At 45.2% G+C, this 13,870-nt stretch overlaps 2 long non-coding RNA genes across 2 annotated transcripts; one reads left to right on the plus strand and one right to left on the minus strand.

Moving 5' to 3' along the window:
• Positions 1-2,753: 2,753 nt before the first annotated feature.
• On the minus strand, positions 2,754-9,403 carry LOC110597913 (uncharacterized). The gene is made up of 2 exons (XR_013429530.1): positions 8,364-9,403; positions 2,754-7,559 (listed from the first exon to the last, which is right to left on the minus strand). It is a non-coding gene; the product is annotated as an uncharacterized LOC110597913 (long non-coding RNA).
• A 419-nt stretch (positions 9,404-9,822) lies between these two features.
• Positions 9,823-12,303, plus strand: LOC144369773 (uncharacterized). The gene is made up of 2 exons (XR_013429531.1): positions 9,823-11,587; positions 11,825-12,303. It is a non-coding gene; the product is annotated as an uncharacterized LOC144369773 (long non-coding RNA).
• Positions 12,304-13,870: the final 1,567 nt, after the last annotated feature.

Raw genomic sequence — 13,870 nt, forward strand, 5'->3', positions numbered from 1 at the left:
GCCGGCCCCTCTCATTGAGTTATCTTTACACTGCTTTTGTCTCCTCTAATTGGAGCTGATGAGGTGCTAATTGGGGGCCTTTTTTAAAAGCCCGCTACTTTAATCATTGGAAAAGCGAGGGAGGCTGAGGGAGTGGAGTTAATGAGACGGAAAAAAGAGAGAGAATGTATATAGTTGTAGCTCGACAAAAAAAATAAAGCTGTGGTTTGTGTGGGTCTTGGAAGGGGAGGTTTGATGGGGAGAAAGAGGAGGCCGGGATAGTTTGTTTTAAAATCTTTCTATACCACCTTCCCAGAGCAGCTGGGAGAGATGGTTCTGGCGAGTCCAGCGGTTTTCTGCCCTTTAATTCCCACACTGGTCCAGGATTCAGCCCAAACCATGATGTCCCTCCACGCTAGCTTGCATTCAGAACCAGAGGAAGAAATTGCATGGATGTGGCCGAGTCCCCGGCCTCCCTGCCTCTCAGTGAGTTTTCCTTGAGTTCTTTGGATGTGGTTTGCCATCCCTTCTGGCTGTGGACAACGCTCTTCCTCTCACGTTCTCCTCCATGTCGATCAAACAGAGTGACCACAATGTCCTCAAGGGGCATGGGATCAAACAGAGTGACCACAATGTCCTCAAGGGGTGTTGGCTGGGAGAAGACAGAAGTGATGGACCCACAGTGACTCCAAGAGCTGGTGTGTTTGGGCTGGGGTGCTTCTCCTCTGCACTTCCCCCCCGCCCCCCGCCCCCCGCCCCTGCTTTCCCCATCTCTAGAAATAGTCTGTATAACTTATCAGAAAAATGAAATTACAATCTCTTCATTGAAGGCGGTTTTCATTTTTGGAAGTAGGACAGAAGCCAGAATGGATTAAGAGGCAGAGAGGAGCTGTGTGCTGTGCAAAAACAGGCTTCCAGAAACATCTCAAGGGCACTGAGCAGGGCTTGATGTTCCCGCTATGTAACAGGACCCCCGGAAAGTCAGGACACCATAGAAGTTTGGAGAGTGACATCAAGCACTTGGATTGCCCAGGCTCCCTTTCAACTCTCCTTCCCCTGAGCTCTAGTAGGATTTATGAAGTATTTATAAAGTATCTTGGAGGATTTATAAAGTATGCCTCCTCGGGATTTAGCACTTCACATATATCTTGTATTGTGGTCAGACGCTTCTTGGAGGTTAATTTCCGGGCACACCAAGAGCCTCCTCTAGGGCAGTGGCCCTGCAGTTTATCTTCCATTTCCACAGAAGTAACCCAACGCTCAGGTTCCCTTTTCCACACCACCCTAACATAAAATCCACCCATGCCGCAGCACATCAGTCAAAGAGATGTGAAACTGACATGACAACGGTCAGCCAGTAAATAGGAGCACGTGATGTGTGCAAAAGCTAGAGGGATCAAGTTTTATCCTTGGGAAATGAGTCAATACCTGTCAGGGGCTTGGAACAGTGCCTGGCACACAGTCAGGGGTCAGTAATTTAAAACTGACATAGGGTGACTGAGAGGGGGAGGGAGAAAGCTGGGAAGCAGAGTCTTGAAAGGCAAAAATGATTAGGCAGCATGGGGTTTGGCAAACTGTCAATCTCAGGAAGAGCTTCACTGGGCGCCTGGAGCGGGTATTTAGAATGAACCTCCTCTGTGGCATTCCTGGGCTGAGAAGACAGACTGCTGCTATTCTGAGCTCTGGGTCAGTGAGACAACTTTTTCCATAGAGAGGACCTTAGGATCTCCATGCTAGAAAGAGTCCAATAAGTGCTCTGGCCCCAGACCCCTGTTCTGCAGATGAAGAAATGGGTTCAAAATCATGTAGGTCACTGAAAGTGTTTGAGTCTGTCCCAGATTCTAGATCTTTCATCTACCAAGTTGATGCTGTTTCTACTAAAAGCGCACAGACTCACGGGACAAGAACTCTCCAGCTTCCTGCACTGAAGTTTCTGAGTAACTTGGGTTAGAATGAGAGAGGCCTGTTTTATGTATGCATGCAAATATGTACATGACACTGGCATGGTAGCCCAAAACTGGGGGAATATTTCTTCTTTCATGCACAATTTATACATCAAACAGAAAGTCACTGTGTGCCTGGGAGGCTCTCCCTCAACCTGGCTCTCTGTCACTCCTGCACCTACACATTCAGTATCCAGCAAATATTGGGATACCCAAATACCGAGTGCTCAGGATATGGAAAGGAGCAAGATGCGACATGGCCTGCCCTCCTGGAGAGAGCTGTCGGGTGCACCAGGCAGACATTACACACATATCTCTGCACAGAACACTTTGAATCATGATGCTGTGACCAGCACTATGGAGGAAAAGCTCAATGTGTCTGTGTGCAGCACCAGAGTGGCTGTCATATTTACCCAAGACTCTAGGGGACACCAAAGCAGCTGCTTCAAAAATGCTGAGCTACAGTCACAGACAGCAGAACCTCTCTCCAGCTGCTATTGAAGCAGCTTCTAATGAGTTAATGAGCAGCCCACGGATGGAGGGCAAGGGCGGGGGCGGGGGGGGGGTGCAGGGTGGAGGGGCCCTGGTAATCTGCAGAGCATTAGCAGATGCTCCAGCAGGAGGCTGGGGAAGCTATTTGCCAGTTGGCTGCAGCTTCTGAAAGAGCAAGCAGAAGGGTCAATCCATGTGGCCTTCATCAGTTCAGTGACCATATTTTAAATAATAATAATAATTAATAATAAAAAGTCTTGAACACCTAATCTAACACTTTTTTGTTTTACATGTGAATTTGATAAAGGAACTAGTAAAAGCACAAAAATTAAATTGAACTTTATACAATTTTTAAATTGATTTATTGGGAAAAATATAAGGACTGGACTACGTGAGATTCATAAATGAAGATCTCCGCATTTTAGCTTGAGAGGAGAATTTGAAGATTGTGGAGGCACACTTCCTCGTAAGGAGAAAAGAAGATTCAGAAAGATAAATGAGCACATGTCAGTTCACACCAATGGTGAGGTTAGAGTACAGGGCTCCTGGTCTATAATTCCCGGAACTTTTGAGTACAGCATGCTGCGTGACTTGACCCATGGACTGGTCAGCTGCAAACTTGATACATCCATCTAAATGCACAAGAAATGCAAATTAATACTCACTTATACATATACAAGTCTTCACTGTCAAATTAGAAAAGTTCAAGAAAGAAAACTATCAAGATTCTGGGATCCGTTAAGAGGACCCAGGAGACGACATGAAGAGGCCTCCCCTGGAATGACTGGAACATTTTTAAGGATAATAATGGGCTAAAACACATTAAATATAAAATGCAGCACGAGTTCAAAATGATACCAAATGAAGAGAAAAACACGACAAGCCACAACCACAAAACATGAAGATTACTTCTGGAGGCTGTCAGGGAACCAACTCTGTAGCTTGAAACCCGTGTTAAAGGGAGGAGGGAGGAAGAAAAGGAGGAGAAGGAAGAGGAGGAGGAGGAGGTTTTCTCCTGTCCACTAAGTAGAACAAAGAAAACAGTTGATAAGAGAATGTTACCTTCTATAGAAGCATCTCCCCTTGAAGAGATAATGGAATAGGAATGTTACCATTTTATCCAACCCAATGAGATACAGGTCTCAGAAATAGTGGTTAGTGGCCGTTCCCCCCGCAAGATGGGATGTGCCTCCCAGTAGACGTGCACATTCCCCACTTCCAGTGAAACCTTCTTGACTGGGCTGGCCAGGGCTCCTGGTGGCTCAGCCAAAACATGAGCCTCAGCAGCTCCCACTTGCCATTGCCCAATAATCTGCTCCCTGGTCCTCAAGCATCTCGGGGTCCTCCAGATCCTTAGCTCAAACCATCAGAACGACCCCTGGACCGCACAGCTCTGTCTGCGTCTCTCCTCTGCTCTAACTGGTCAGGCCCTTCTGTGAGTTGACTTGTGTTCTCTCTAAAGGACGTATTCAAGTTCCAACCCCTGTGCCTAGGAACATGACCTCTTGTGAAGAGTCTTTCCAGGTATAATCAAGTTAAGACAAGGTCACACTGGTCTTCATCAATAACCAGTATCCTTATAAAAAGGAAATTCAGTCAGGAAGCCATTGACAAACGATGGCTTTGTAAAGATGGAGGTGGGAGTGTTCTGCAGGTGGAGCTGCAGTCAATCAGCCCCCACCAGACATGAGCTCTGCCAGAACGGGAAGAACACCTTACTCCATCCATAATCCCAGTGGCCAACAGAGTAATGATAACATTGGTGTTCATTAACATCGTGCACACTATTAAGCAGCTAATGAATGGAGTGACTCCTACATTCCAAGCACTGTCACAGCCTTTCCCAGGTATTGACTCAGTTAATTCTCACAATACTGAATCGTCATCCCATTTTATAGATGAGAAAACAGAAACACAAAAGATTATGTGACTCGCCCAGTATCACACACAATAAACGGTGAACACGTGATTCAAGACCACTCTGGTCCCAAAGCTCACGCTCTTAGACACTGTTCCCCACCACCTCTGGTGACATAGAGTAGTGTAAGTGATGGGGAGATTGCATGGGGGTGGGGGTGAACCAATGAGTGAATGAGCAATAACTTCTCTTCACAGGGATTAATATCCAAATCCAATCGATCCAGGGTTCTCCGTGGTTTCTCAGGTTATCTTGCAAACTCAGAGTTGGAGGTAGTGTGAGCATCAGTCTGAGTCATGCTAATTGGAATGGCAAGGAGATATGGTTATTTTTATACGATTTGCAATTCATGAGTGTGTGGATCCAGATGAGGAAATTGTTTCTTTTCAGTACTCCCTTCTGGATTTCCAAAGTGCATGCTCTCTGCCTTCTCCTGCACCTTTTCCCACCTTCTGCCCCTAGCAATTATTCATTCAGTTCCTCTGCTTGACCTTGCAGATCTGCATTCTACTTGGCCTAAATGTGCCACATTCTTTTGTCTTGTAACTTCCAACAAGATATTGATTCGCTCTATTAGGTGTTTTCTCAAAACAATATATGTGTATGTTAAGGTATTAGTAGCCTATCGTTAAAGAAATGTTACAGAATTAAGACACATTAGGCCTGGATATGGTGGCCCATGCCTGTCATCCCAATGACTCAAGAGGCTTGAAGCAGGAGGATCAAAAGTTTGAGGCTAACCTTGGCAATTCAGCGAGATCTTGTCTCAAAATACAAATAAAAAGGGCTCAGTGGTAGAGCACCCTGGGTTCAAACCCCATTTCTGAAAACACACACACACACACACACACACACACACACACATACACACACAATTAGTAGCTACCCACTAAACCCACAAAAGTGGCCTTTTGGGAAATACTATTTGGTATGTTTTCTCTCTTGGTTTTTCCAGTATTTTGTTATTTTTTAAAATCATGGTAAATACATATAACACAAAATTTACCACTAGTGACACTTAATACATTTACCATATTGTACACCGTCAGCACGATCTAGTGCAGAACATGTCCATCACTCCTAAAGGAAACCCTGCACCCACTAAGTAGTCATTCCCCTGCCCCCGTACCTGGCAACAGCCATCTGCCTTGTCTCTCCATGGATCTGTCCATTTTGGATATTTCATATAAATGGAATCATAGGCATGTCACCTACCGTGTCTGGCTTCTTTCACGCAGCATGTTTTTGAGGTCCCTCCATTTGCAGCATGAGCCAGCACTTCATTCCTTTCAGGGATAGCTAATATTCCAGTACATGGATATACCGTACTTTGTTTATCCCCTTACCAGTTACTGGGCACTGAGTTGTTTCTGCCTTTTGTCACTTGTGAATAGTGCTGCTAGAAACATCCGTGTGCACAGTTTTCTTTGAACATCTGTTTTCAATTCTTTGGAGTCTGTGCCCCATAGTGAAATCACTCTAAATGGGTGACTCTGTGTTGACATCCTCAAGGAACAACCAAACTGTGTTTGCAGTGGCTATACCCCTTTACACTCCCACCAGCAATGCATGAAGGTTCAAATACCTCCGTATCCTCACCAAAGCTTGTAGTTTTCCTTTTTAAAATTTTGTTGTTATTTTTGGTGGTGCTTGGGACTGATTCCAGAGCCTTCCATGTTCTAAGCAAGAGCTGAACCCCTGAGCGACATCCCAGCCCTGTTATTTTCCTTTAAAAAAAAAAAATTATAGCCATCCTAGTGGATGAGCCCTAGAGTCTTTTTAAAACACAAATATGATTGTGGCAGTGCTTCTCCAAGTTTCATGTACAAATGATATTAAAATCTAAATTCTGATATAGTCAGTCTAGATGGGACCTGAGATCTCATGTTTTTGACACGCTCCCGGGTGTTGCTGGTGCCGCTGGTCTGCTAGATTGGTTTATTGGCAGAGATCACATAAGACTATACTCATCCCTTGCTTGACACCCTCCAGTTGCTGTCCACTGCCATTAGAGTCCACCATGTTTAGAAGGCTGCTGCTGGTCCTTCTGACCTTCTCCCCTAGCCGTCTCCCCTTCTGACCAGTCATTCTGGGCTTCTTATGTGCTCTTTAAATGTGCCCTGTCTCTCCCACCTCAGGGCCTTTGCACTTGCTGTCCCTCTGCCTGGGATGCTCTGCTTCTTTATCCTCCGGAGCCTGCCTGTTTATCGCTCAACCCTCAGATCAAATGTCTCCCCACAGAGAGCCTTTCCCAGAGCTATCTACCCAAGGTACCAGCTTTCCCTGCCCACCACTCCCCCTGCTCACCCTATCTCCTTTGTCTGGTTTTGTTTGTTTGTTTTAACAGCACTTATCGATGTCACAGTTTGACCTTTCCTTAAAGATGTTGAGAGTTTTATTGTGCTGGGGCTCAGGAAATGATACCCCTGAATGAAGACCTCAAAAACTGACCACGGGACCAAGCTTCCCTGACCCTTCTGTCCTCCCTGTCTGCTTCTCCCTTCCCTTCCACCAAAAGCAAGCCAGAGAACTAGAATCTCTCTTCCTCGAGGCCATAGAAGCCAGAACCCTTTCTCCTCAATGCAAGCTATGAAAACCAAAGCTATTACCTAACCTCCTCCCACCTTTCTGTCCTGGAGCTGGCTGGGAAGAAATTCCCTGGCTTGCATTGTTGACAGTAGATCTTAAGACGCCCATTTCAGAAGGATCCTGCCTCAGAGTGTGAGGAAGAAATGCTAGAATTGAGGGGCCAAGAGAGACCTGGCCGCCAGGACTTGCTGGGTCCCCTGCAGTCTGTTTCCACCAGCTCAGACCCTCTGAGTCCCAGCACATTTTACACGGCCATCCCTGGGCCATTGAACCTGAACACAAACCTGGACGGTTCCCCATGGGCCTTGGGGTCTTCATATAAAACCATGATCAAACTCACTTGTCACACTCACTTTCCTCTTGTTAACCTGCCATTGCTTTAGGGATGTCCCCCATGACCCTTTATCATGGGCAGGGAAGGAATCCCCCACTTTCCCGACCTCCAGTTGTTCCTCTGTCCTCACTGCGTGCCAAACACCAGGGCTACAAGAGCTGGTCTCTCTTCTTCGCTGCCCTGTCTCTGTGGCCTAGAACAGTGCTCAGTCTTGTTACCCAGGCACACCAGGCACGCTTGCTGAATGAGTGTCAGGGCCACCTTCTTGTCCATTGACATGGTTTTCAGCTGTGGCCAGGGAAATCTGAAATTTAAACCAGAGAAGGTCATAAATCATTACCGGAATTACAGACATGGAGCGCCTCCACGCAGACTTGCGGGCCATTGTAATAGCGCAGACAAAATGCTGCAGTTGATCTCAAGCCTCCTGATTGGCCCAGGCATTGTCTGTGCTCCTAAATTTACTTTCTGCCTTAGCCCTCTTAAATCTGTTTACAAAGACTCATAGAGAGGAAGATCGGATGTCCCTTTGGATAAAGTTCCCTCGGTAAACACGTAGGGCTCTGTGGACATCTCCTTTGGCACTGTACCACGCCCATCCACTCAGGGGGACGTTTTCCCCATGTGTCATCTCTTCAATATACAAGAGAGCGTTTCCATTCCCCTTGGTGGAGCTGCCTTTGGGCCTAACGTCTTCGAATTTCTTGGGACCTTCCTTGGGGCTCTGCCTGCTACTCATTCAGTGACCCTGTTTGGGGTTTCAACTCCCAGAGTGCTTTGAGCCTTATTTATCATACAGGCTTCCTTTTGTCTCTTCCACTTTTTGTGAACGTTGGCTGTGGATTTCTGTGTCAGTCAGCTTTCCTTCACTCTGCAAAATACCTGAGATGAGCAACTTATAACAAGAAAAGGTTTATTTCGACGGACAGTTTTACAAGTTTCAGTCTATGATTGTCCCCTGGCTTTGGGCCTGTGGTGCCATAGCATGGTGGGAACAAAAAAAAAAGAGAAAGCGGCCAGAGTCTCATCCTCTTCAAGGCTACATCCCCAGTGACCAGAAAACCTCTTAAAGTTTCCACCCCCACCCCCCACCCCCAATAACACCAACCTTGAACACATGGGCTTCTGGAGGACGTTTCAGATCCAAACTGCAGCAATTCGCCTTTATCACTTCATGATCATTGTCATTATTTCCTAAATAAATGTCCCACTCAAACTACAAGACACAGAACCCAGGCCTGTCACACTGTTGCTGAACACAGGAAGGGGACACACTGTCCAGGGGTGCAGCGAGGTTCTGAAGTGTTTAAGGATGGGAGAGGAGTAAGGGCTCAGAGCTGTAGAATAAGGAGCAGAAGAGGAGCCCAGAATGGCTATGAAGTTATAGAAGGCTTTAAATTGGTCCATTAGGAAAAAACAGATTAAAAAAAAAAAAGACAAAGAGAAATTGATGAAGAGAGGAAGAGCGAGAGGAAGCATTGAGGAAGTCGAGGATTCTAGAATTTTCCACTCTCAAGTTCCTTGTGAACACGCTGTTGATTTTCTTTCCACCTTACCACAGTGTCTCCCTGGTCCGTGGCCTCAGTCCTCTCTGCCACCTTTACCGACTTGGCCTAAAATCCTCTTCTGGAGCTTATCTGGGCCACCTTATCTTACTTTCTGATCCAGTTTGAAGTGACAAAGACTCTGAGGGACAATATCACCTTTGTCTCCTCTTCCACAGGTCCCTTGGCCGCTCTCCTAGGCTGGTGTGGGAACTGAAGCTGCCCCTTTAGGAAAAGCCAGGTTGTGGGGTAATTAGGTCATAGAAAGAACTGAAACCAGTGGATTCCGTGGGAGACCAGGCAAAATTCATAAATAAAGACTGGCCTGGCTTGAACTCGCCATAGGGTAGGAGCAGACGTGTCGGCTTTGTCTAGCAGAACAATGACACTATATCCATTCTCTAAACGTTTTTCCTCCCTGGCTTTTTGAAGCATTTCTTTTCTATCCCGGATCATTCAGTAGCAATATAATTGTTAGATCCATTTTCCAGGCTCTAACAGGTTTGGGAGCCAGTTACCTTTCCCAGTTCATTAACTGACTGGCCTTCGCATTAGCAGCCCCACCATTGGGGGTTGCCTTGGAGACAAAGCTTCCTGTGGGTAATCCAAGATTATCTAGCTCTTTGTCCTACATGTGACCCATAATTACTTGCTAAATGAGAATGGTTTTCTGAAAATCACAAGCGGAGGTTAATATGTTCTTCCAGAACTGGTCAAGCTAAGATGACAGTGAATTCACAGGGAATTCAAGTTACATGATCCCTGAAGGCGTCTCTTTGAGTAAGAAGATGAACTCTCCCCCTGGGAGGCACTGCCCCCCCACAAAGCCCCTGTCACTCAGGGAACCTCCGCCTGCTTTTCTGGTTGTGGTTTAATCTCAGGACAATTCACTATGTCAATATTGAGCAGATTCATTATGGTGCAAGTTCTGCGTCCATTTGTCTTTGATAACTAACTGCTTTAAATTTAAGCACATATTTGTTTCATAATTGCAGTTTTTTTTACTCTATATGTACGCAAGTATAATGCACCAATTTGAGAAAAGCAAGGAAAAAAGAGGAAACTATTAAAAAAAAAAACAGAAAGTAAACAAATTGGGTAAAAATGTTTGGGCATGGGAGTGTCTTTCCTAACATTTTAATCAACCTCAAAAGGAGATTAGCAGGAAAGAGGGACTCTTAGAATGCACCTAATGAGGTGCCTCTTCAAATGCTTTTTTTTTTTTTTAGAAGTAAGTGCCATGTAAGTAAATGCAGGTATTAAATGAGAATTACCTCGAGAGATTGTGCACCAGCATTACTGGATTTATTCACCTAGACTATAAGTGACTGAGTAGAATTTCAGAAGTAAAACAACAAATCATTGTCTTAAATTTTTAAATAGTACAACTAGCTCTCAGCATTAAAATCTAGAAGCAGTACAGAATCTAGAATCTCACAAGTACCTGTTCAAAGGGCGTTTAGGAAACTGACCTAAACTGAATTGTTGTTAGAATTAAACATTATTAGTGATTTGGCGCTTCAGATCATTCCTTCAGATTTCTGAAGGGGTTGTTGGCAGATCAATACCATCCTATTCAATCCAAATGCTTGACTGATTGCATATCAAGCTTTGTGTGGTCACGATCATGTTGCTTCTGCTAGGTCCCAACTTTACAAATGCTTAAGCATCTCTTGTGGGTGAAGTGTCTTGCAGCCTGCATCTTGTTGGACTGTAGTAGTCTAAATAGAAAGTAGCAAAGTCCTGTGTAATCACTGTTATGTTGGCTCCCATCTTAATCATGTATCTTAAACCCCAGGACATGGACTTTGTGAGACACTTGGATTAGCTGTCACATTGAATCTTAGAGGGAAGTTTGGTAAATGCCGGTGTGGTTACCAAGGGAAAGTGAGATGTTCTTGGACAGTGTTTTTATGTAATTTCGTTTTCTAAAGTGTGTTCCACCAGACACAAGTCCTGCAACCTATCATTAAGTGTTATGCAAAAAGGTTCTGATATCAAATGACCTTGGGAAAAGTAGGGTTAAAATACAAAAGATTTTAATTAGGCTTCAATTGTTTTAAATGAGGCTGATTTAAAACATTTAAATTAGGCTTCACCACTAAAGAACTCCTATGAACTCTTAACACTTAAATGTGCATTTTCAAAGCTCAAGTCTCCTAAACTTATTTGCTAAAGGGTTGCCATTCTCAGCAGCATCTCTTAGAACCCAGGAGTTCCAAGGAGCACCTTTGGGAAGGAAACACCTTTATATTTTTATTTTCCTGGCCTTGGCTGATAGGTGCAGATAAAATCAAACTAAAACAAAACAAAAATGATGAATCAAACATCTCATTATTACCCTTAAAACCTAATTTCTTTTAAAAGATTATGGAATGTCTTGATTCTTTTTATAGTTCACTGATTTCCTTTAATTCAGTAATTCAGTGATTACTACTAACTCCTACCTACAGGAGATCATATTATTTTTTAAATTATTCCAAATATATGCTGCCCCTTTCTGTGACCGAATCATCTGGACCTGCTCCATTGATGTCATGTGATGGCCAATACACCGCAAGTAAAAGCGACACGTGCCACCTAGGAGCACAAATTCAGCAGCCACCACGTGGCTCTGTTATATCTGTTATATTTTCTCCTTCTTCTATCTGAACAGCCCTTCGACTTCCTTTAGCTCCTATTTTATGAATGTCCCAGGAGGAAAACGTGGAGCAGAACCTTAGCAGACTTGCACTCAACATGTCACGCGTGTGAGGAGGCTGTCCTGTTTGCAAGGCATTGAGCTCTGGTAAGTCCCCCACCCTTCCTTCTTCAGCCCATTTCCAGGAACAAGAGAAAGCGACACTCATGCTGGGGGACAGGAGATGTCCTACCTTGCTCACTCTACTTCCTGCCCAAAAGGCCCCTGCTGACCAGCTCATCTTTTTCAAAGCCCTATCCAACTCCATGAGAAAACCACTCTTCCTCTCCACCGCTGCCAACATGGCACTGATGGTTCTCTCCCTTCTCTCTCTCTCAACCCCAGACCAACTGTTCAATTTCAGTGTGCAGAGACTCATCTTCATCTTCCTCCCACTCCCAAATGATGAAGCAGGTCTGGGCTTGGGGGATCCAGTTTTAAGTAACACTCTCAAGTGACCTGGATCCATCTCTTCTGAGGACACTACTTGGAGAAGCGCTGTCATGTAGAGTACAGGGCACCATTTAGTTTGCATACCTGAGTCCAGCCACTAAATTGTGTTTTCCTTAGGAGCAGAAACTGAATCTTGCTGAACTTTGTAGCAAAAATTAGATTGGCTCATGGTGAAATGTTCATAAAGTAGAAATTTATGTCACAATTTGTCTTTCGAGAAACTTTCCTACTATAAAAAGCTCAATCTGAAGACTACCTTCCAAGAATTATTCTTTGGTAAGAACCAAATGAAATAAATCATGAGAAAGCAGACACCCTTAGAAATCAGGTAGATTGTGGTCATCTATAAATAAACTCTCATTGTCAATAAACTTCTCTATTCTGTACTTTTTCCCTAAGAGAACTCTTATCACCTCCCTCAGAACCTATTTCAGTACTTCACCACTGTGCTTCCTTAATAGGAAATACTTTCTTTACCTGAACTTAGTTCTGAAGTCTGAAAACTTCAGTGCCTGTTATGGTTTGAATCCTCCCTCTGAAACTGTTATGCTCGAATTCGGGACCCCCAAAGACCACCAAAGACCCAAGATCGATGTAAGCAGCAAAGGGGTGTTTATTGCGAGCTAGCTCGGTCCTCCGCGCGCACACACAGCAACTGGTGACGCTGAGAGGCCCCAAGCCCAGGGTTTGTAGCAGTTTTATACATTCTTTGGAGAAGGCAGGGACCCCCACATACATCATACCATCTCTTAGCAAATCATCACACACCGCGGGAAAATCAAATAACAACTCTAAAACATGATTAGCACATCCACTGGCGGGAACAAGTTGGGTAGGGGTGATTGGTTACTACAAGAGGGGGATTCATTTGAACTGATTGGTTTAAGCCAAGAGGGGTGTTCGTGCTGAACTACATGGTTTCCCAAGTTGTTATCAACCACCATAAACTACTGGGAGGGTCATCTGGCATCCCAGGTGTTTCCCTGTCTCATGCTGATTGGTGGCTGCTAGGGGGTTGCTATGGGTCCCCACCTAGCCTGACTGAGTCAGGGCCACCTGGCGCAGCAGATCGCTCCTGTTATTTGTAGATGAACCACTTAGCAGGGTGGGAATGTGCCTAGGAGTGCTCTGTGCGTCTTTCCAAGGACAAAGGTCATGTCCCTTCCTTGGACAGGCTTTGCTCCGAGGTAGAGGCTGGTTTTTCAAAACTCATGTTGAAGTTGGGGCAGTATTTAGAGGTGGGACTTCGTTGACCTTGCTTTCACTCTGCTTTACCCCTGGTCCAACAAGCAGGTCCTGGACAGGTTACAGGGTATGAAAATGCAAAGGGGTGCGTGCAGCTCCCCAATCGCCCGAAGACCAGTACTCTGTGCAGCTTGAGGCCATGGCAGATGGCACCAGCAAGGGGGCTCCTCAGAGCAGAGAGGCCCAGAGCTTCAGTCTGGGCAGGGAGCACCCCAGCCTTCAAGGACTGACGTGCCCTCCTAGACAGCAAGTCCGCTGTGCCCTAGTTGCCCCCTTCTGTGCTCTATTTCATGGCATTATTGGGCCTAACCCAGGCCTAGTCTCATCTTCCTTGCCAGTCACCCCCCAGTTGGTGTTTGAAGATCCAGGAACTAACCTTCAACAAAGACGCTAAGTGACCTTAGCCAAGACAGCCATTGGGTTCTGTTCTCCTGCTTCCTGATTATTTCAGGGAAAGGCCTATGACCTAATCAGTTTGCAAAAGCGAGTCTGACAACTTTTCAAGGGCATGCTGAAACAGTGCTACTCTCCTTTGGTGCAATCTGGAAAGTGCTGCAATCATTTTGCTATCATCAGAGAGGGAGACCGAAGATGGAGCTATTGCATGGAGGAAAGCAGAGGCTGAAGCCCTGATCCAACTGTTCCTGAAGCCTAAATGTCTCTCATCTCTTTCACTTATATGAGTCAATACCC

The sequence above is a fragment of the Ictidomys tridecemlineatus genome, chromosome 13 (assembly GCF_052094955.1).
Source record: "Ictidomys tridecemlineatus isolate mIctTri1 chromosome 13, mIctTri1.hap1, whole genome shotgun sequence".
Classification (NCBI taxonomy): Eukaryota; Metazoa; Chordata; class Mammalia; order Rodentia; family Sciuridae; genus Ictidomys; species Ictidomys tridecemlineatus.